Below are 22,881 nucleotides of genomic sequence, written 5' to 3' on the forward strand. Positions count from 1 at the left end.
TTAGTTTTCAATTATTTTAGAGTTGGGATTGGAAGGAGATGTTCATATTTGGGTGTTTCTTTCAGATAAATTTAGGTTTAGATAGAATAGATGTTTGATACATTTTATTCATGGACACAAGTTAGTTGTCCTTTTTTTAGACTAAAAGGGGAATTGTCGGAGGAAGTCTGCATGCCGCCATTAAACATGTGACTTACTAGAGGCGCATACAGATGAGGTAATAAAAGGGCGGATTACCACACCGCTAACCACACCCACTTTAGGCAGGACTAAAGACATATACGGCTGGACGTAAAGACGTATACGTACGTAGGCCGAACTACGTCACTAGCCAGGCCCACTTTTGGGCATGGCTAGGGGGCGTTACGGGGGAAGGTATAAACGACAGCACACAGGAAGTCTCGGTCTCTTTTCCTGGAGTTCGGCTTCCGGTTCGGCAGCTGAAAACTGCTTGGCTCCTCTGGGTTTGGTATCTTGTGAGTAATTTCTACATTAAATACTTAGCTTTACTTTCAGTAATTGTATGTCGCTTATCGTTACAGCGTCCATTGAAGCTTACAGAAAGAGAAAAGAGGATAACACTCAGTAAAATTATTATACTGATTCCTTAGAATATATTTGAAAAAAAATTAAAATATCTGAATTTACTGACTCATGACAAGCAAATATGTTGTATAAAATACAATATTTAGCTTTTCATCCAATCAAATAACTACAGTTTAAAAATCTATTGCTATGTTGAAAAATGCCATCCTCAGAATTTTAGTGTATTTTGTTGTTCTGTAACACAAATAATTTCAAATCCATAAGCCCCCAAATACACTCCTTCAGGGTATATCATACAAATATCTTGCTTTTAATGTATAGTGCGCACTGTGGTGTGTTGGCCTGTGTGTAAGCACTGGATAAAACAGGGATGACACATATTGAAGCACAAGGAAAACAAACACATTGCACATATCAAGCTTTGTAAATTGTGTATAGGATCCTACAATGTCTAGAATACATAAATGTCGGTACTTATGAAATATAGTCATAAAATTAGGGTGTTTCATAGTATGAAAAGCTAATTCACAATTAAATTAATTAGTGAGATTTTTTTCCTGCTGTTCCATGCAACATCTCATAACTCTCCCTGCAGTGTTGGTTCTTAACTCAAAGAATTCACACTTTGTACTATAGATGCTATCAGAAAATGTCAGAATCAAATGTCTGAAATACCTCTGCTCAGACTCAAGCTGACTGCATATTATGAGTTGCAGTGTTTTTACTGCGTACTAAATGCTTTCTGCTCTTTCTGCATGAGGATTTAATATTGAAAGACAAAGGTTTTCAATATTTTCTTAACATCATTCCTTGGTGTTCAAGTATCGCATCATTATATCTTTAGATTGTAGTGTGATAAAATGTTAGATATTAAAAAGTTGACTTTGAACTAAACATATTTCCTACAATTTCTTATGTGACTACAGTGATGCTTCTGCCACTTTGTAATATGTACTTATGTGAAGGGTCAGTTCCACTAATGTTTATAGAACAAAAATATCTCATTCTCTGCACGTTGACCAACTGTTAGTTATCTACTATAAAAATAAGTTAGTCTGATGAGAGTTGAGAGATGCACTAATCTGTAAGTATAGCAATAATTCATTTGGAATATGTTTAATACCCTTTCCATTGAGCAAAATAATTGTGGTGGGATCTTCCTTGGAGCCTATATCCTGTTAAGATACAAGTAGTTGACTCTGACACTAGTGACAGGTTTGGGTTTCATCTAATGTAATGGGCTTTAAATCTAATCAGATACTTTTTCATCAGTGGGTGTGTCTTTATAGACCATTTGTTATTGTAGATCTCACAATTTCCAGGTGGGTAAACTGCTGGTTAATTTTTTCTTCAGGTAGAATCCATAGCTCTTCCAGCACTATGAAATCTAGCCAATAGAGATGAAGCATATATGTCTGTACCACCTCAATTCCTTTATGTTTTGACATGCAGTCATGTGGTGTCTTCAAGATTAAATTTTACCAACACATATTAAGGGAATGAAGAGCATCTGGAAAAGGCTATAAATATGTGGGGTCTATGTGACCTTAAATACAAACACCAGCAGTAACCAATTCCTAGCACTGGACTTGTGTTAGCCTGTGATACCTACAAGGGGCATTATCACCCCTTTTTAAACTACTTTTATTTATGTGTATTTTAGGAAACATTTACAATAGATTTTCTTATGACTGCTTCAGAAGGCTTTTACTGTTATTTATCTTCACCTTTTGACCATGTTTAATTCTTCCTCATCCATTGTTTTTCTTAAACCCCTTATAACACTGTGTTCTATTTCCCTTCACTTAAATTGTCAGCCCTAGTAGGGACATCAATATCACACCACCCCTTTCACAAGGACTTATATATCATTGTAGAAGAGAGAGCTAGAAAGATTCAAGGATCTGGAAGAAGTGAATAACTACAAAAGAATTGTGCTTTGATCTCATTAAAGAGATGTTACATATTTCTTACAGCAGATGTGAAATATTTCAGGCACCCAATCCAAAAAAATGGTGCATGGAGGAAGAGATGCAGGCATAAAGTTCTTTCCCTAGTTTTGGAGATATTTGCAATTAATAGTTGCAAGGAAAGGAAGAACAAGTTCTCTGTAAGAGTGTAGCCCCTTTTTAGTAGAGAAAGAACCAAGGGATGGGCAAACACCCAAGAATATGTGACAGCACAAATTGGACTTGAAGAACTTTTAAAAATGAGGACAGAAAGTTGGTGGCTTGGCAAACAGCCTCCATTTTGAGTGATTTGGGGAAGAGAGTACAGATTATAAAAATACATTGTACAAAATTCCCAGAGAACTGAGAGAAACATTTAACTCTGGAGATGGCCATGGGGATGGACAGAAGCAATCAGTTTTACTGGGTGTATAGTAAGAAGAATAAAACGGAGATACTGCTAGTAGGAAGTAGGGCCTCAGCAATGTGATCCTAGCTATAATTTTCATGTTGAATGGCTGGGCATACAATGTGCCCAAGATAAGAAAAATGATTGTAGATGGGGGTAGGGAAGTTCTTGGGTTAATGCATTAAGTTTTAGGTGTCTGTAAAAATAGATATCTCTTGTTATTTTCAGCTCAAAGGTGATAACCTAAGTGAGTCCACATACGATGACCTAAAGCTAAGCAGACAAGAGGAAATTTAGCATCTCTTCTAGAGAGTAAGGTTGGAATCTGTGGCAGCTGAGAAACTTCAGCTCAGCATGTTGGCTGTTGCCAGTATCTTTGAATGTGTATCCACACTTTGTCTTTGTGTTTGAACATTCATGTGATACACATTATGAAGTGTCTGCTATGGGACACATCTAAAGGTTCTTGCCTCTAGATCCTTCCCCCATGTTCTTCATTTCCTTGTGATTGCAGAGAGGATGCCCAGCACCGCTGGGCTCTGAGCCTACTTATTACAACAGCTTCCTAAGAAATAAGTAAGCAACAGTGAAATCTAGATGTCAGTGAGCACAGGCTGATGCAAGTGGATATACCAAGATCCTGTGTCATAACTGTAGTGGAAATAACAAAAGGAAACCAACACAAGTTGCCTGGGAAATGATCTACACATAGCTGATGTAAGACACAGGTGATGTCACTGAGCTATTGTCATGTCATTGTGTCACTATCACTTATCTGTGATTTAATGTGAATGAAGCCTGTCCTACAGTCATCAGTAGTACAGACAGAACACAGAAAAGGCAGGACTTAAGAAAGAACTCAGTAATTTGTGGTTCAAACTTAATCACAATGTATGTCTTCTCTTTTTTTCTGAGGCTTTGGATGTGTTGAGATACTGGTCACTGCTTCTGCCAATTACATTGCTATCTGGGGGTCACTGTATCCCTTCTCCCTACAAATCTGAGACTAAGAAATAGATATGAACATACACAATAACAAGTTACACATTGATTATGCAGAGAACCTGGTTATTAGAGGGTTTACCAGTAAAGAAGACTTTCCTGTTGTGAGATTGTGTCAGTATTTAATAAGGAATAAGATTGCTGAATATATTATCAACCTCGACACATGTAAATAGTGCTAGTTGTTTAAATATTAAACTTCTGTCATTCTAAAAGTAATAGAAAATATAATGAATATAGCAAATACTCTGAGAAATATTGAGCATACTCTACATACTCTAGTCCCAAATCTCCAGTCAAGACTTAATTTTCATTGCTTATATTTCAGGGATCATGCAGAAATATCTGAGAAAACAGGGATTGGAGAGGGAAATGTTCAAGAGATCTGGCTTAAATAACTCTGAAAACTATTACAACAATAATTTAATTTTAGCATGAAAGTGCCAAAATTCCTCTTCAAATATGATGCTTTGATGTTTTAGCACAATGATAAAGTTATTGAGAGTAAGTTATATTTCTTTCAGAAGGGATAATATTTTCTAAACCAAGTCAATGAGTGGGTATAAATCAAGATTCTGTTATATCAAAGTGAAAAATTAGTGTATCTCCCAAAGAATAAAATAAAATTATGAAAATAAGCACACTTTCCCCACCTTTATATGAGAGAGTCCAGTTAAAAGCAAACCAAAATTAGAAAAACAAAACATTGAAATCTCAGTAGTGGAGAGAAGTAAAAGTAATTCCCAAACCATTAAAATCCATTTTTAAATTCTGCACCATGGCACTTAATAATTAAGAAATATTGGATGAAATCTATAGTCTACATTTATTTCTGCTTTTTACTTCATAAAGTAGGAAAATAGAACCACATAATAGACTTGTGATGATACCGGAAAATGAAGCATATAAAAAAATACTTCATCCTCCTTGGTGAGTGGATGGGGTGTCTAATCTAGGGTCAGTAGGGGGCATGGGAGGTTGGGAGGGAGACAGAACTGTGATTGACATGTAAAAGAAGAATGTTTCTACATTAAATAAATAAATTTAAAAAGACAATAAAATTCCAGAATCTTAATTTAATTAATTATTACATTTTTAAGGCTGTTAACACAACTTTTAAGACTGACATTGTAAGGATTGATTGTATGTTTATTTTCAGGAAACATTTTTAAATAGATGTGATAAGTATTTTTAGGTCAGTTTTTAGTACTACATGAACGCAAAACTCCAGAAATTTGTGTACACCAATAATCTTAATCTGCCTTGCTGCTATGATACTAATGTTCATGTAAGAATTCATTAAAATCAAAATAATGTTTTTTGAAGTGAGTTTGTGAAATTCTAAATTAGAATGCAACAATATGAAGCTAAAAATGTTAATCATATTTTATTTCTTTAATATTATAGCACTCAATTTAATGAGAAATACAAACGTGGAACTATTATCTTTATGTTAGAGGTTGCTAACCTTTCTGTGTGATTTCCTGATCAATAAGTGGGTAGTAATTTCAAACACTGACATTAAAAATTGAGAGAGATATTTTCTTCTTCTAATTTAAATTTTTGACATAATGAGTACAATATTCCAAGATGGCCTTAATTGGCTGCATAGCCTTGGGTTTCTGAGCCCTCTATCTTCGCCTCACCAGACCTTTGAAATCAGGCTGCCCCATCATGTTCAACTTTATTGTAAACAATGTCTTGTCATGTATATGAAGCAGAGACTAAATTCCCTGCATAGGAATAGAAGCAAACTATTTGACTGCTGTGTGAAAACCACGACATCTCTTTAACTGCAGCGTAGAAGAGGCAAGGAAGGTTTAACTCAAAAAAAGTTTTTGCTTGTATATAAAAATGTACCCTACTTTAAAAAAAGTATATAATTATGTTATGCTGTTACTAACTCTGTATCGAACTTATTTTAACTTTGTCATAACAGTGAATGACTTTAGGCTTTAATAAATATAAACTGAAAACCCAATGACTGGTGCCACCTATTGAGAGAAGCATGTGTGACAATGACATCCCTTTACTCCTGTCCAAAAGGCTCCAGAAACTGAGAAAGCATCAACAGCAGAAATCCCTGAAAACACACATGATGAGGATTGTGCTTTCCTTAAGATAAGCATCTGTGGAGGTGAGATTTTCCTTATGTAACCTGATGATTGTAATTTAGGCTTGCTTCAGATACTAATACTTTTATTCTCAATATTGTTAATACCAACAACACATAGAAGGTTGAGCTTTCAATCCAGTTAGGCCACTATCAAATGACCAATATTTACAGCCAAGAATCAAATAAAATGTAGCATATTGAAAATTTTTACAGTGTTTTACCTACAAAAATAAGTCAACTCAGATGAACTTGTTTTCCTTTTTTTAAATTAAAAAATTTGTGAAAAGTCACCCACAGGGGGGAAAAAACCAGAAATGACTCTGAAGTTGCTAAATAGTCCCTGCAATTTTATACAACCAAGGTGATTAACTTTTACTTGTAAAGGTAAAGGTTCATGTTCTTTCTATAGCTAATGGTTTCCTGTGTTTCTAAAAATATTCCACTTTTCACTTTTATTGTAAAACTAACATTTCCATATGAATGGACTCCTGAGCCCTTCATTCAAAGACTTTTCAGTGGCAACATTTATTAAGTGTGGAATTGTGAAGCTATTGAGATATTTACAGAGCAGTATCTTTTTATAGTGTTGCCAGCAGTTTATTTGGTGTATGTTTCAAATGAATGGTCACAAATACCATGCCATATTTATTTGAAGTGAAACTATGAAACCAGCTGGCAACTATGGAGAACGGTAATTATGAAATGATGGACTTTAATTCACTTACACAGATCTATTTTGGCAATAACATGAAGTAATACAGTACTACAAAGTAAACCTTGGTTTGTGACAGCAGATAAATAAACAAGGGTTATTTTTTTTCCTTCTCCTTTTTTGTTTTACTCTTACACAATATGAGGATGTGCTTCGCAAAAACATATGTGATAATGAGTGGAAAAATAAAAATGACCAGATAATAAGTTTACTGATATTTATTTAAGGAAGCATGCTTATATACATTAATGAGGAACTCTGTGACCTCGAGGAATATGTATGACATATGGCATAATTTCATCAGGTTTATTAATTATTTTGCTATATTAGCTATTACCTCATTTATCTTTTTTGTTTATTTTTAAGTGAGCAATACACTCTGTTGGCCATAGCAGAGTAGTAAATGATCGCAATCTCAGCTTTGAGGTGATTATCAAGAGTGTGAGGCAAGCCTGGCCTACATAATGATTTCCAGGTAGAAAAGCCTTCACATAGACACTATTATTCAAACAGCCAAAGCTAAACAAAATAAAACGTAGTTATTAATTATTGACTATAACTACCATGTTGAGCAAATGATCTTAAACTTATTTAATTGCAATGTTTTGCCCCTTTGTATATAGTTAAATGTATTTGTACATATTGCCCCATTGTGTGTGGGGGGCGGGTGGTAGGTGGGGGTGTGTATGTGTTTAAATGGAAATAAGTTCTTTTGCTGCATACTTATTTCATAATATTGTTACTGCTGGTTTTGCCAGCACATTCTTTGCCAATTTGCTCATTGCTCCTCTCTCTGTCACTGGGTTCCTTGGGTTCAGTTTAGTGTTTAACTGTGGGTGTTTGCCTCTGCTTCCTTCAGTCAGTGCATGAAGGCTCCCGGATGGTTATAGACATCAAGTTCATTATCAAGAATGGGCATTCAAGGTGGTCTCTCCACTCTTGCTTAGCTTGCCAACTGGTGTCATCCCTTTAGATCACTAGAGGTCACACTGGTGCCTGATCTGTCTTCTAACCTGTGATTCCCTCTTTTCTCTAATCTATCCCCCCAGTCAACCTTCCTGTTCCACCATGACCTACTATCTCTTCCACTTCTCCCCCTCTCTATTTCCCAGGGCCCCCCACCCCTTGCCGTGTTCCCCATCTGTTCAGAGGATCTTGCCTCATTCCTCTTCTCTTGGGTAGCATGCATATCTCTTAGGTAATTTCCTGTTTCCCAGACTCTCTGTCAGTGGTAGTGCAGACTGGCACTATGGCACTATCCTGATCCATGTCTAAAATCCATATATGAGTGAATACATACCATGTATTTTTTTGTGACTGGGTTACCTCACTCAGGATGGTTTCTTCCAGTGCCATCCATTTACCTGCGAATTTCAAGATTCCATTGTTTTTTTTTCTGCTGAATAGTAGTTTGTTGTGCAAGTGTACCACATTTTCTCTATCTACTCTTCAGTTGAGGGGCATCTAGGTTGCTTCCAGATTCTGGCTATTACAAATAATGCTGCTATGAACATAGTGGAGCAGATGCCCTTGTTGTATGAATTTTCCTCTTTTGGATATATGCCTAAGAGTGGGTCTTGTGGTAGACTGATTCCCATTTTCCTGAGGAATCTCCATACTGATTTCCAAAGTGGGTGTACAGAGTTGGCACTCCCACCAGCAGTGGAGGAGTGCTCCTCTCTCTCCACATAAATTGTCTTCGGTGTTTTTGATTTTAGCCATTCTGACAGGAGTAAGATGGTATATCAGAGTTGTTTTGATTTGCATTTCCCTGATGGCTAACAATGTTGAGCACTTTCTTAAGTGTCTTTGCCATTTTAGCCTCCTCTTTTGAGAATTCTCTATTTAGTTCTGTACCCCACCTTTTAATTGGATCCTTTGGTGTTTTGGAGACTTGCTTCTTGAGTTCTTTGTAAATTTTGGAGATTAGCCCTCTGTCAGATGTGGGGTTAGTGAATATCTTTTCCCATTCTGTGGACTGCCTTTTTGTCTTGTTGACTGTGTCCCTTGCTTAAAATGTAATAATCTTGAAATAAAGAGTTTTTAAACATTGGGTCCAAGAAAATTTTGAGAGCAAATAGTAAAGGAGTCCTACAAATATTTTCAATGGAATTTTTTAACTTAATTTATTTCACACCCCAACCACCGTTTTCTCTTCTTTTCTTTCCTCTCCTCCCATTCCCACACTTCACCTCTCTTCCTCCTGTTCTGTTTCCATTCAGAAAGGTGCAGATCTCCCATGGCCATCAGCAAAGAATAACATTCAAAGTTACAGTAGGATGAAGCACTTCCCCTTGCACTAAAGCTGAGTAAATTAGTCCAGTATGAGGAATAGGTTTCCACGATCCAGCCAAAGCTTTAGGACATTCTCTGTTCCCATTTTTACAGGTCTCACATACAGACCAAAGTAAACCACTGTTACATATGTGTAGAGGACCTAGATTGGTTCCATGTTTGTCAATTCATACTTGGAGTTTCTATGAGCCTGGGTTGATATTTCTGTTTTGTTTATTTGTATGATTTTGCGTGTGTGTGTGTGTGTGTGTGTGTGTGTGTGTGTGTGTGTGTGTGTGTGTGTGATGGTCTTAACAACCACTGGCTGGTACAATTTTTCCTCTCTTCAGTTTACTCTAATGTTTTAATGTTTGGCTATGGGTGCCTGTATCTATTTTCATCAGTTATTGGATGAAAGGTCTCACAGGACAATTGGGGTAGTCACCAATCTGAGCACATGAGATGTCCAGTTCAGCTTTTATTGTTGTCCATTAAGCATAACTGGAACTTTTCTTGATTTTTCATGGTATAAACAGGCATGGGCTGATTTAAAAGGAAGCCACTCTCATTAGTATGAGTCACAGATATTACTGTGTTGAACAAGATTCAGTAGAACATAACAAAGTTTGATGTCTCTCCTGAGATAAAGATAGAAACCATTAGGCATGTAAGCAAATCTGGATACCACAAGAGTGTGGTATCTCTATTTTGTGTCACAATGATTCTTGGTGTTGTTGTTGTTTCTAACATTGTCTCAAGTAGTTCAGGGTAGTCTTCATCTTGACACGTATGTAAGAATGACATTAAATTGCTGATCCACCAGGCAGGCATCACATCACTACATTGGAAATTCTTCACTACGCTGGGTGTTTGACCATTTTCTACTACAACCATATAATTAATTTAAAATGGATACATATTTTCCTGTCATTAACATAGCTTTTTCCCTTTAGTATTATGGACTGATTATGTTTTTGCCTCCCTCTACTCCTCCCAGTTCCTCCCCACCTCCCTCCCCATCTGAATTCAATCTTCGTTTCATTAGGAAACAAACAGGATAATGTGTTCTATACTATACCACATTGTACTATACTATACTGCACTCTACTATACATAGGAAAAGGACAAATGATCACAGCCCATAGAGTCAACTACGCAGGGCTGATAGGGTTGCTCTGAAACTGAAGTGTAAACTAGAGAGCATGTGTGAGTCTGTGTTAGGTCCTTTGCATATAGTTTGTTGCTTTGCAGCTCAAGGTTCTTGTGGGACAGCTAGCAGTGGGAGGAGAGGTCTGTCTGACTCTTGCCTGCTCTTGGGTCTTATTTCTTTCTTCTGGGTCGGCTCATCCGGCTATGATATGAAGGTAAGCACGTAGTCTCATTTGAGCTAGTTTTGCAACATTTTGTTGATATCCCTGGGAGGCCTGCTCTTTTCTGAAGGTATCTGTGGAGATGGAAGTTTGTGGGGAGAGTGGGAGGAGTTGAGGGGAGAGGAACTGCAGTTAGGATATACTATATGAGAAACAAATAATTTTTTTAAAAATTAAAAATAAATACATGAATAAAATAAAAGAGAATAAAAAATAAAGAAAAGTAGAACCTGATATAACATTATGAAAAAAGGAAAGGTCAAAAATAATCTTGAGTTGGTTTTCTGTAGGTCATCTGCTGCTGGACACGCATACTACTCAAAAGAGAAGCTTTTTTCCCATCAAGAATACTTAGGAGATAAATATATTTTTATTTGCCTGGGGTTTTCAATCAGAGGTAGCTTCTGGATTAGGGGACATGTGTCCACATCCCTCAGCTCCAGGACTCAAACTGGTACTGACCCATGGAGGCCCTGTAGATGCCATGCCAGTCTCTACATTCATGCAAGCTTTGCAGAATTGTTTCAGGTGGCCTTGTTTTCATGGTGTCCCCTATCACTTTTGGCTCTTGTACTCTTTCTACCTAGGCTTCCACAGGGTTGAGATCTCAGGGGAGAGATTTGATGCAGACATCTGGTTCAGGGCTTAGTATTCAAATGTCTTTAAGACTGTAAACTTTGTCTGGCTGTGGGTATTCATTCTCCCAGGTTTCAGGAGGCAAACGACTCTGATGAAGGATGAGCAAGACAACAAATTGTTCTGCTTTCCTGGCTGATTTGACAAAATATTCCCAGAGAATGGCTGCTAGTGTTGGGGGCTGCTATAATCTAAATGTAAATATAAATACATACATACATACTTATATTAATTTAAAATACAATTATTTCATACTGTAATAACTAAAGAAACTCTATTTTGTTCTGGATGTCTCTCTTTGTACCTAATAGCTGTTTGTCACTGATTCGAGTTCGTGAAATTAAGCTCTGCAACCCTGACTGCTTGAGACCCCCTCCCACCAGAAATGTACAGCTGTGACCATCTGTGTGATATTGTTAATATCATGGATCTGTACTCTCCTATCCTTTGGATTCTGACAGCATACACTCTCAGTTCCTGCCAATAAGAGAACCACCTGTGCATATTCACTATGTTCCCATTAAAAAGGTCCTGCCCACCTCTACTCCTCCTCTCTCTTTCTCTCCCTCTCTCTGTATGTTTCCTGCAGTCTCCCTCTCTGTCTTTGTCTTCTCCTCTTTCCTCTCTCACCCTCTTCTTTCCTCTGTTTCCCCTTCTTTCATCTTTCATCTCTCCTCCAGCTGTTCCTGTCTCCAGAGGCTAGTCTCACTCTCTTCCCTTTCCCCTTTTTATGATCCCTTTTCCCATTAAAAACCCCTCAGTTGAATCCTGTCCCATGCCATCTTTCTCTCCAGATTGGCTTTTCTTAAATTACAACAGATATGACTAACTGATGATTCGGGTTCTGTAACTTGGTTATGCATACATCCAAAGACTATTGAAGCCACCTTGGCCATCTAACCTTGGCAGAACAGAACAGAACAGCTCTTATGGGTTTTACCTTTATAAGGCATGGTATGTCTGTTGATTTGAGCAAGAGATTGTGGCCTTACTATAGGTCTAAATAAATTTGGTTAATTCTAATTCTAAATTGTGTATGTGAGTCTTTTCTGAATAGTTTCTCAAATCTTGCAATAATACAATCTATTCTCATTATGATTTCCCTTCCCCCAATTCCTCTCAGTTCTTCCTCACCTCCCCTTCAAGCCAAATAAACAGGCTTTTGTTCTCACTCTCAGACGGGTGTCTGGAAAATAATAAAATAAGATAAAAGAAAACCAGACTATGTGTGTATAAAAGTGTGCATCTTTGCATCTGACTTTATTTCCTGTGCTTTTTCTCTGTTTTTTTTTTTTTTGTGTTTGTTTTGTCTTACTTTGACCAATTCTAACGGACCAACATTTATCATCATCCTCACCATCATCATCTTTACTGTCTTTTTTCTCTACAGTGGTTTCTGTCCCTGTCTTAAGTGTCAGGGAAGTAACAGCTGAGGACCAAGATTATGATACATACTGTGAATAACAGAGCCACACTCTATCATTAATATTGTTCTCTGTTTTCTTGAATGGATAACAAGTACATTGGTTACTTAATTGAATCCAATTTTCAACAATGACTCATAAGGTTAGGCTGATGTGTGACTAAGAAACATTCAATTATTTAACAAGTAATGTAATAAAGAAATATGTGTAAGTCTATTTATACTTGGTTAATATATATTAGTAGAAATTTAGAGTTTTATAAATGTATACATATTAGAAGGACATGTCTTAAATTATTGGGAATGTTTTGAGTTATTCTAATGACAGTTTGTTTCCTACATTTGTGTATTTATCATAATTGTTAGAACATAAAAGCAATTTGTAGTAAGCCATTTTTTATTATTTATTTATTTATTTATCCCATATGTATTCTACAAATTATTGAATGCACTCATTCCTGTATTTTATGAACATATATACCAAATTTAATGCCCTATAGCTTTCATCTCACACCCAAACTTCATCATTAGACAGGCCTATCTATGATTGTGCCAGGGGACAATCCATGTTTCTCCTAAATGTTACTAATAATGTGCTGTTACTAATAAATGTACAACAAATTTATGATTATAATTCACAGTAGCACACAGAGACTATAGTTATATGAAAATGTATTAAATGCACACGTTTACTGACAGTGATCAAATTTAATTATAATAATTCATGACAGGGTAAATGATTTACATTGAATGGACATCAACATAAATAATGCTTTAGTTGTTTCTTTTGTAAATTGTCTCTGGTCTATTCCTAAAACAATCTATTTGAAAAAGATTTTGAATTCTTTTGTTACTATTATTAGCATTTCAGACCTGTAGCTTTTTAATTTCTTTGTTAAAATTGATAAGTACCTAGTGTTTTGAATGACAGAATTTTAAAATAACTTTTGGCATATTTTGCATAACTTGTATCCTTTAGGTTAAAAACTCAAATATATATTATTGAAAGAAAATATTGACAATATATTTGTACCAATTTATATTAATTGATAATATCAATAATGCAAAAATTGGTAAGAGTTTTTAACTGTAAATCACTAAAAGACATTAGGCTTGTGTTAAATGTAGGTCTAGAGCACAGACCCTGCATTCAAAGTAGAGAGAAATCTCGGATGGCTATTCGCTTTGATCATAACTATGGAAAGACAATACATTTTTCTCTGGAAACCCATGCCTTTTCCTGAGACCAGGAATTCTGGTGGAGTTTTGTGATAAGAAGTTAATTCTTAAAATCCCATTATATGACATTCTGCATTGCAAAAATCTCAGGTATGGTCCTGGTGTGTCAATTATTACCCCATTATAATGTAGCATAGAATATAGCTACCTTTGTACACTTAGCTGCACTTTCATTTCATTTAGGGGAGTGATAACGAGTTCCAGTTTCACAATCTGATTTATCATGAACTTTTTTTGTGAATAAGTAGCTGGTACTTGAATGTGACCCTCATTACCTCCAGCTGTGAGGGCTCTACTGTCATTGTTCCAGTGCAGTGTCTGAGAGCTTCTGCCTTCCAATTTTATAGAAACCTAATTTTGGTTTCTGGCTTTGTCCTCTTTCATTTTTCTATATAAGAGTTGGCATCAGGAGCAAGATGCAAAACCGAAGAACATAAGAGAGGCCTGGGTTAGTCAAGGAAGGCTCATTTTCCTGCCTATTTTGAACTTCTTTGCTATTGAGAAAGTTTCCCAGCTTGTCCTTTCACACATTGCAGAGGCTATTACAAGTTATACTCACACACTGAAGGAAAAGACTTGTTAGCAAATGCCCATATGGAAGAAAAACTCTGGAGCTAGTTTTCCTGCTCCCAAATTAAGCTTCATTTTGTATTAGTTATTTTGGCAAGAAACTATATATTTGCTACAATGATTTGCTCCTCTATGCCATATTGTCCTTGTATTATGTAGAGTTAGTATAAGCAATCAACTATATACATATATATATATATATATATGCAGGTATATACACACACACATATGTATGTGTGTGTATATAAAAGCAGCCATGCAAATGTTCATGGGTTAATGCTCATTATTTTTCATTATCATTGTTTTAGGAGATGCTTCTACAAGGAAATGGGATCTGACATATCCAAGCAGTTAAGAGACAGGAGAAAATTCCAAGGCTTCAAGGATCACTGATTTACTGATAAATTTAAAAAAATATTATGGTAAAGAATCATTGAGAGATAAAATCCAACAAGTAACAGGTATCAAGGTATAGGTAATGATGAACCATATGTAAAAATTCTCATAGTGCAGGAAAACAGTTACCATTAATTCTTGTTTTTTCTTTTTTTATTATTTTAATATTTTTAAAGATTTATTACATACACAGTGTTCTGCCAGAAGAGGGCATCAAATTGAATTGTAGATGGCTGTAATCCACCATGTGGTTGCTGGGAATTGAACTCAGGAACTCTGGAAGACCAATCAGTGCTCTTAACCTCTGAGCCATCTCTCCAGCCTATTATTTTAATTTTAAATAGCTTGATTCACATGTCAATCCCAGTTCCCTCTCCCTCTCCTCCTCCCGCACTCCCCACCATCCCCCCTCAGCCTCCTACACTATTGCCACTTCCTTCCACATAGGGGATATCTAGAGTCTGTCATTTCACTTAGGGCAGGGTCCAGGCACTCCCCTAAGAGTCCAGGCTGAGAGAGATTCCCTCTTTGTGTTATGGACACACGAGTCCGTTTGTATGCCAGAGATAAACTCTGATCCACTGCCCAGGGCCCCATAGGTTGCCCAGGCTTCCTCACTGACTTTCACATTCAGGGGGTCTGGATCAGTCTTGTGCTGGCCTCCCAGCTGTCGGTCTGGGGTCCAAGAGCTCTCCCCTGTTCAGATCAGCTGTCTCTGCTGGTTTTGCCAGCCCATTCTTTGCCAATTCTCTCTGTAACTGGGTTCTATGGGTTCAGTTCAGTTTTAACTGTGGGTGTTTGCCTCTGCTTCCATCAGTCACTGGATGAAGGCTCCAGAATGGTTATAGACATTAAGTTCATTATCAGGAATCAGCATTCAAGGTGGTCTCTCCACTGTTGTTTAGCTTGCCAGTTGGTGTCATCCCTTTAGATCACTAGAGGTCTCACTGGTACCAGATCTGTCTTCTAACCTATGATTCCCTCTTCCCCCTATTCTACCTCCTACTCAACCTTCCTGTTCCCCCATGACCTACTCTCTCTTCCTCTTCTCCTTCTCTTCTTCTTCCCAGATCCCACTCCCCTGCCACCCCTCACCATGTTCCCAATCTGTTCAGAAGATCTTGCCTCATTCCTCTTCTCTGGGGTACCATGCATGTCTCTCTTAGGTTCTTTCCTGTTTCGCAGACTCTCTGTTAGTGGAAGTGACTATCCTGATCACCATTAATTCTTATACAAAGGAATAACTTGGTCAATTGTGAATTAAAATCAAACAAACACATGCTTTAGGTAATATAGAACATATACTGAGCACAAGAAACGTGGTAAGAGATTACTATGAGAAAAGATGCATTAGAGAGACATTCTCCTTAAGGATACTCTTAGTTAAGGCTGTAGTAACAGAAGAGAAAGATGTCCAGGGAAGTTTAATGTGAACATTGGACATCATTGCCAATATCAGAATAATTTCAGAAGTTAAAATTAAGTTACAAAATAAATCATAGGAAAAAATCTTGTTTCCTTTTTCTCAAAATATTACTTAGTGATAGTGGGCATTTAATTATTTAATAATCAGTTAGTTGTCATTAGATGGTCTTTTGTGATGTGAAATCTATCATGACAGAGATTTGGCTACAAAACCTAAAACTAGGAACATAGATTAACTCCAGGATAACATTGTTAAAGTTCCAATGAGAAAAACAAAATCTGTAATTATAAAAGATGGAAGTGGGACAAAGAGAATTTAGGCAATTCTGCATTTTAAAGTATATCGATGTAGGTATTTTAGATAATTAATTGACCAATATTCTGTAGGAGACCAAAATCCCAAAGCGACTCGCATACTTCTGCTTTGTTCAGTTGCATGGACCATAGAATCAATCATAGAGATGCTGAACACCAAAGTATGAGTTGCACACAAATATTCTTACTCATTTTGACATATTTGGCTAATGTAATCTTCCTCCTAGATTGATAACAGTTCATATTTTGTTGGCAATACACACCCCATGTGTACACGGACTTCTTCCATGGAGGTTAGATATAAAAAGAAAATTTTAATTCAACTAGAAGCTCTATGTATTTCATTGATAAATGTCCAGGAGTTTCTTGGTTATTTAATTATATTAATTTTCTTTAAAAAGATACGAGTTTTATGAAACTTTTATCTTTCACTTCAGATATTATGATTTCTATGTAATTTTATTTGATAAATTATTGAGGATCATACTACCACCAGTATTTCACAGTGAGGAAACCGAGGCACAGAGTAGTTGTAGATAACTCTTCAGGTTAAAGGCAGAGCCATCTTTTGAACAGGGAGCTGAAACTCCAACATTCACTCTCTAAGCTATGGATTCTCATTGTCATCAATTAAATGCACATAATGTTTCCCTTAGATTAATTGCTTCCTGAAATTTCAGTTTCTCCTTTTTGAGCCATGTTGTACTTGATCCTGATTATCCTCTAAATGGCATAAAATCATCATTTGTTTTAATTCTCCAATGGGTATTCTTATAAAAACAGCTGGCATTTTTTTCATATTCACAGTAAAAGTGAAACTGTACTTTTTAAAAATACTTTTTCAAGACATGTATTTTCTGTGTGGCCCTTGCTGTTTCAGAAATCTTGTTGGAGTCCAGACTAGCCTCATACTCAAGTAAATCCATATGCCTCTGCTTCCAAAGTGCTGGGATTAAAGGCAAATTCCACCACCAATTGAATACCAATGGTCATTTTCAGTATATATTTAGCAGCTGAAGTAAAGGAATACTAATCTTGTTTTTCTTTTATTTTTGAGATTATAATTGGATAATTTCTCTCTTACCTCTATACAATTACATGTAGCTCTCATTATTCTCTTTCAAATGCATGACCTCTGTTTTCACTAATTATTGTTATAGACATACATGTGGTAGCAGGTGTGTATGTGTCTGTGTGTATGTATGTATGTATGTATGAATGTATGTATGTTTCTAAATATAACCTGCTGAGTCAAATGGCATTACTTGTATGTATATTTTCTGGGCTGCCCATTTGATATTGGATAACCAATTGATGTACTCGTCCCTGAGGAATACTATTTCCATTACTCTTCTCATTCCTTAGTTGCTTCTAGTTTTTGATAGGTTTTAGGATATGTTGAAGAATTTGAGAATTGGGAAATGAGAAATCACACCAGTGTTACTACAAGAAAGATAAAAATCAGTATCAATGATTCTAATATTTTTCTAGCAGAAATTATTTCTAAATATTTTATCATTCAAGGGTTAATTTATTGCATTAGAATTAAAAATATATTATGATAAATGAACTGTAATGTAACCCAGGATGTGAAATGTTGAAAATGTATGTAACATTTATTATTATTCATTAGATTAAACATAGAAATACAGTATATGTAACAAACCATGACACACACACAACATATATGTGAATAATACTTTGTAAGTAGCACATGACTGTTAATCACTTCCATAATCTGAGTTTTAACACAGGAAACATTGTCTCATAGTTTTATACAAAATGGAAAGCCTCAAAATCTAACTTCAGTATTTAAAAGAAACTAAACCATATTTCAAATTAGACTTCTAATAATTCAAGGGTCACAGCCAACTCTTATTCCAGAAAGCCCAAAATTACCTTTGCATACAATAGGGGAGAGAGAATGAGGGCATTGGGAGATGTATTGTAGTCTTATCTGGGCCAATACTCCGACTAGAATTGAAGAAGTTTTAAAAGACTATTCTTCAAGCTTCAGATCCCCAAATTTTTCCTGGGAAGACAGTATTTAGCAGAGTGTTGCAGTAGAATAAAACCTGGATAGAGCAAATCAAGATGAATATATGGAAGAAGCCAATGTTTGAAGGATTGGAATATATGCAGGAAAGGCCTTGATATGCTAACATGGGAGAGACGAGTGCTATTTGGATGACTTACGAAGGATCATGAGACCCCTGGTCCAGGAATTTTGGGCATATGCCTGTTCCAAGATTACTGAGGAGAGGAGAGGAGAGAACACAGGACAGGACAGAAGAAGACAGGAGAGGAGAGGGAGGGCATAAGAATTAAATGGTAAACGTTTACAGGCTTTTCTTTTTGTGGAATTGGAGATAGAATTGAGTCTACCAGACTAAACAGATGGGATTGACTCTAACTAGCTGAGGGACTCTTATCCTTTTCAGTTTCTATCATGGTCCTATATGACAGGCTTTTCTGAGTATGCATCTTTCTGTAGTAAATCAGTGTCAGAAGGGAAACCAAAAGTGCATGGTTATTTAACCCTGTATTGGTTATCACAGATTAATATTCTACTAGCAACAGCAGTCAGGTGATCAGCTCCAAAGTCAAAGTTAATTCTACTCAGGGAAGAGGTATATGAATTAGCCAAGTGGGGGTTAGGAGGTGGAATGGGTTGGGGGAGATGATGGTGTTGAGACAAGATCTCTCTAGTTTATATCTCTGACTGTCCTAAACCTCACTATGTAGATATGCTGGCCTCAAACTCACAGCTATACAGTTGCCTCTCCTTTACTAGTGCTGGATTAAAGGAATCCAGGACCACACCCAACACAAATAATTTGATAATGTATAATCTGAAGCAATAAATCATCCTATTACAAAAATACAGGAAGAAAGCAAGTATGTTGTCATGTGATACAGATTACAAAAAGCTGAATATAATAACCAACTTTTCTTCAAATCACTGAATTTGAAAGGGAATTACCTTTTTACATTGAAGTATATCAATAAACCATGTCTCTAAATTTATTCTGCAGATATCCATGTTCCTGTGAGAGGAACCTGAACATTTTCTTAACCAGGATCTTGACCATAAAATATTACATGTAGCCGGGCGGTGGTAGTGCACGCCTTTAATCCCAGCACTCAGGAGGCAGAGTCAGGAGGATCTCTGTGAGTTTGAAGCTCTGCTGGACCGATAGCCTCCAAAACAATACAGAGAAACCCTGTCTTGTAAAAACCAAAAAAAAAAATATATTACATGTAGAGCAGCCACACTTCGATCACCTAGGACTCTTTCCCCACATATTTAACAAAGACCATTCATAAATGTAGGTACTATGTCAGTATATCCACAAGAACCACTGAATTCCTGCCTGTTGCACATGCTTAGACCTATTTAGTACATATATGCTTCTTTAATTCTAGATTTTAATTTGTCAACTCATCTTTCTTTTTCTTCCTGCATCTTTCAACCAGTGCCAGATTGTTTTGGCATTTATAAAACTACACAACACAGAAGTGACCACTTTTGGTAGAAATGCACAATCACCTAATTCAAAGTGGAGTCCCTGATAATCATTTTAAAGTAGATTCTAGTTTTCATGTATTTTTTAAACTGCCTTGCTACTTAAGACACTTATATTGTGTTTGTTAGCTGTTTTCAATTTTTATCAACTCCTTATTTAATTTTTTTTCAAGAGCATTTCTGATAAAGTCAGTAAAGGGCTAGTTCTACAAGTCTGAACACCTGAAGCTGATGCTCAGAACAGTGCAAAAAAATCTCAGCCGTGGACTATGGAAATGACTAGACTCATGATTCCCAACAGGATATTAACTCTAGTTGCAGGAAATCCCATGACATTGCCCTCTGCAATCATGTGCACATGTCTTCTCCCTAAACACAAATACATACATGCACATACATACTTTAAAATAGTGGATTATAAATCCTTAAAGAAAAACATTATTTACGGTGGCACATACCCCCATTCCCTTTGCCTAATAGTTATTTAGAGGTAAAAATCTCAGGTTCATTCATTAGTCACACTGTTTCCTTAGTTGCTGTTTATTGCTGCGAAGAAATACCATGGCCAAGCAACTTATAAAAGAAATAGTTTATTGGTAGCTTTTATGGTTTCAGAGGATCAGTCCAAGGGGATCATCTTGATGAGCATCACTGAAGGCAGGCAGACACAGCACTAGAGCAATAGTCAAGAACTTGCATGAAATCTACAAGCAGAAGGCACACACACAAATAAATCACACACACACACACACACACACACACACAATTAGCATTAAACAGACTCAACGAAATTAAGTAGACAAGTCGCTTTCTCCTTCCTTTCTTCTTGCTCTTTTTTTAAATTGCCTCATTCTTTTTTTAAAAGATTTTTATACAGGATATTCTGATCTTTTCCCTGCTTCATCTGTTCTAAGATACTTTCACTTTCAACTCCATAAGTTCCTTCCCTCTTTCTTCAGACAAGAAGCAGGTAAACAAAAAAAAAAAAAAAGAACTAGAATAGTAACCATAAAAAATGAAAAGTATACTGAATCATATTCACCCGTAACCACATGAAACCTATCAAAATACTAAATCATAAAAAATAACATACAAACAAAAGACCAATAAAGGAAAAAATGCCCAAATAAAGGATTATGAGACAAAATGTCTCCAAAAATACCACTGACTCTGTTCTTTTTTGGCCATCTACTTCTGGTCATGGGACCTGTTCTTATATGTAATTTGAATACTCAGAGAGACTCCATTGGAGGAAAATTCGTGAGTGGGTGGGGGACTGACCCTTTTCCAGTGTTCCCACTCAATGTTGGTACCACACTTGTTTTGGATGTGTACATACCCTGGCTTGCAGCCATAGTCTCTGTGAGTCATGCATATGTCAGTCCTGTTGTTCCTGGAAGACATTGTTTCCCTGCTATTTTTCCACTCCCACTGACTCCTAAAAATCTTTGGGTCTCTTCTTCGCTGATCCCTGAGGGGAACGATTTGATGAAGACACCCCACTTAAGGAGTAAGATTCTCATGGTCTCATTCTCAGCACATTTTCTTCTGAAAGTGCCTGACCTCCTAATTGCCTTTCTTAATTCATGGAAACTTATTCTCTTCATGAAAAACCTAATATTTACATTTGTGCCTTCTTGAAGACTGCTTTGTTAGTTTTCTCTGCTTTATTTTATACTGTCTATTTGTTTTGTAACATTCTATCATTATAATGATAATGCACCATCTTCTACTCATTAAAACAAAATATGTGACAAAGTAAAACTCTCATAATCTCCAGCTTAAGATTCTTGCATAACTGCACTTTTTCCTGTTCATTTCAAGATAATATATGAATATTTTTTCCAAACTTTACAACTTAATATGTATTGCCTTTATACCAACCAAACAATCAAAGCTCCTTTTAAAACAACTCTGAGATACCATCTTACATCTGCCAGAATGGCAAAGATAAAAAAACAACAATGACAGCTTATGCTGGAGAAGATATGGAGAAAGAGAAACCCTCCATCATTGATAGTGGAAGTGCAAACTTGTACATCCACTTTGGAAATCAGGAAAATTTTAACCAGTCTACCTCAAGACCTAGAAATTACACTCTTAGGCATGCACATTCATACCACAAGGACATCTGTTCAATTATCTTCATATCAGGATTATTTTTAATAGCCAGAACCTGAAAGCAATCTAGATGTCCCTCATCTGAAGAATAGATAAAGAAAATGTGATACATTTACACATGGAGTTGTATTCAGAGATTAAAAAAAAACAATGACATCTTGAAATCCGCAGGCAAATGGATGGAACTGGAAGAAACCGTTCTGACTGAGTAGCCCAGACACAGAAAGAAAAAACATGGTATGCCCTCACTTGTAAGTGGATATTATATATAGAGCAAGGGATAACCAGCCTACAATCCACAACCCCAGATAACCTAGGAAACAAGGAGACATACATGGACCCCTGAGAAGGGGAAATGAACAAGATCTCCTTAGTGAATTGAGAGCATGGTGGGGAGGAGAGGGTGGTAGGAGAAAGCAGAGGGGAGAAGAGCAGGTGAGAAGCACATGAGGGATCAGGTAGGTCAAGTTGGCAGAATAACAGAGAAGGAGTGCAAGGAAAGAACACCTTGATAGACAAGCTATTATGGGCACAATAAGAAACCTGGCACTAGGGAAATTTCCAGGAATCCACAAGGATGACTCCAGGTAAGAATTTAAGCAATAATGAAGAGACTACCTTAAATGCTCTTCCCCTATGATGAGATTTATAACTACCTTAAATGCCATCATAGAACCGTCATCTAGTAGCTGATGGAAGTAGAAGCAGAAAATTCACAGCTAAGCACTGAGCTGTACTCCTGGAATCCAGTTGTAGAGTGGAAGGAGTGATTAACAAAAGGGTGAAGACCATGCTGTAGAAACCCACAGAAAAAGCTTGCCTAAGCAAGTGGGTGTTCAGAGACTTCATACT

General features: G+C 36.5%; 1 long non-coding RNA gene across 1 annotated transcript; it reads left to right on the top strand.

Annotated features, from left to right (window-relative positions):
- Nucleotides 1-429: 429 nt before the first annotated feature.
- Nucleotides 430-11,625, top strand: LOC110343461. The gene is made up of 4 exons (XR_002385741.1): nt 430-476; nt 5,953-6,043; nt 11,086-11,211; nt 11,326-11,625. It is a non-coding gene; the product is annotated as an uncharacterized LOC110343461 (long non-coding RNA).
- The last annotated feature ends 11,256 nt before the right edge of the window (nt 11,626-22,881 follow it).

This window comes from Mesocricetus auratus, unplaced genomic scaffold (genome assembly GCF_017639785.1).
Source record: "Mesocricetus auratus isolate SY011 unplaced genomic scaffold, BCM_Maur_2.0 Super-Scaffold_2245, whole genome shotgun sequence".
Lineage (NCBI taxonomy): Eukaryota > Metazoa > Chordata > Mammalia > Rodentia > Cricetidae > Mesocricetus > Mesocricetus auratus.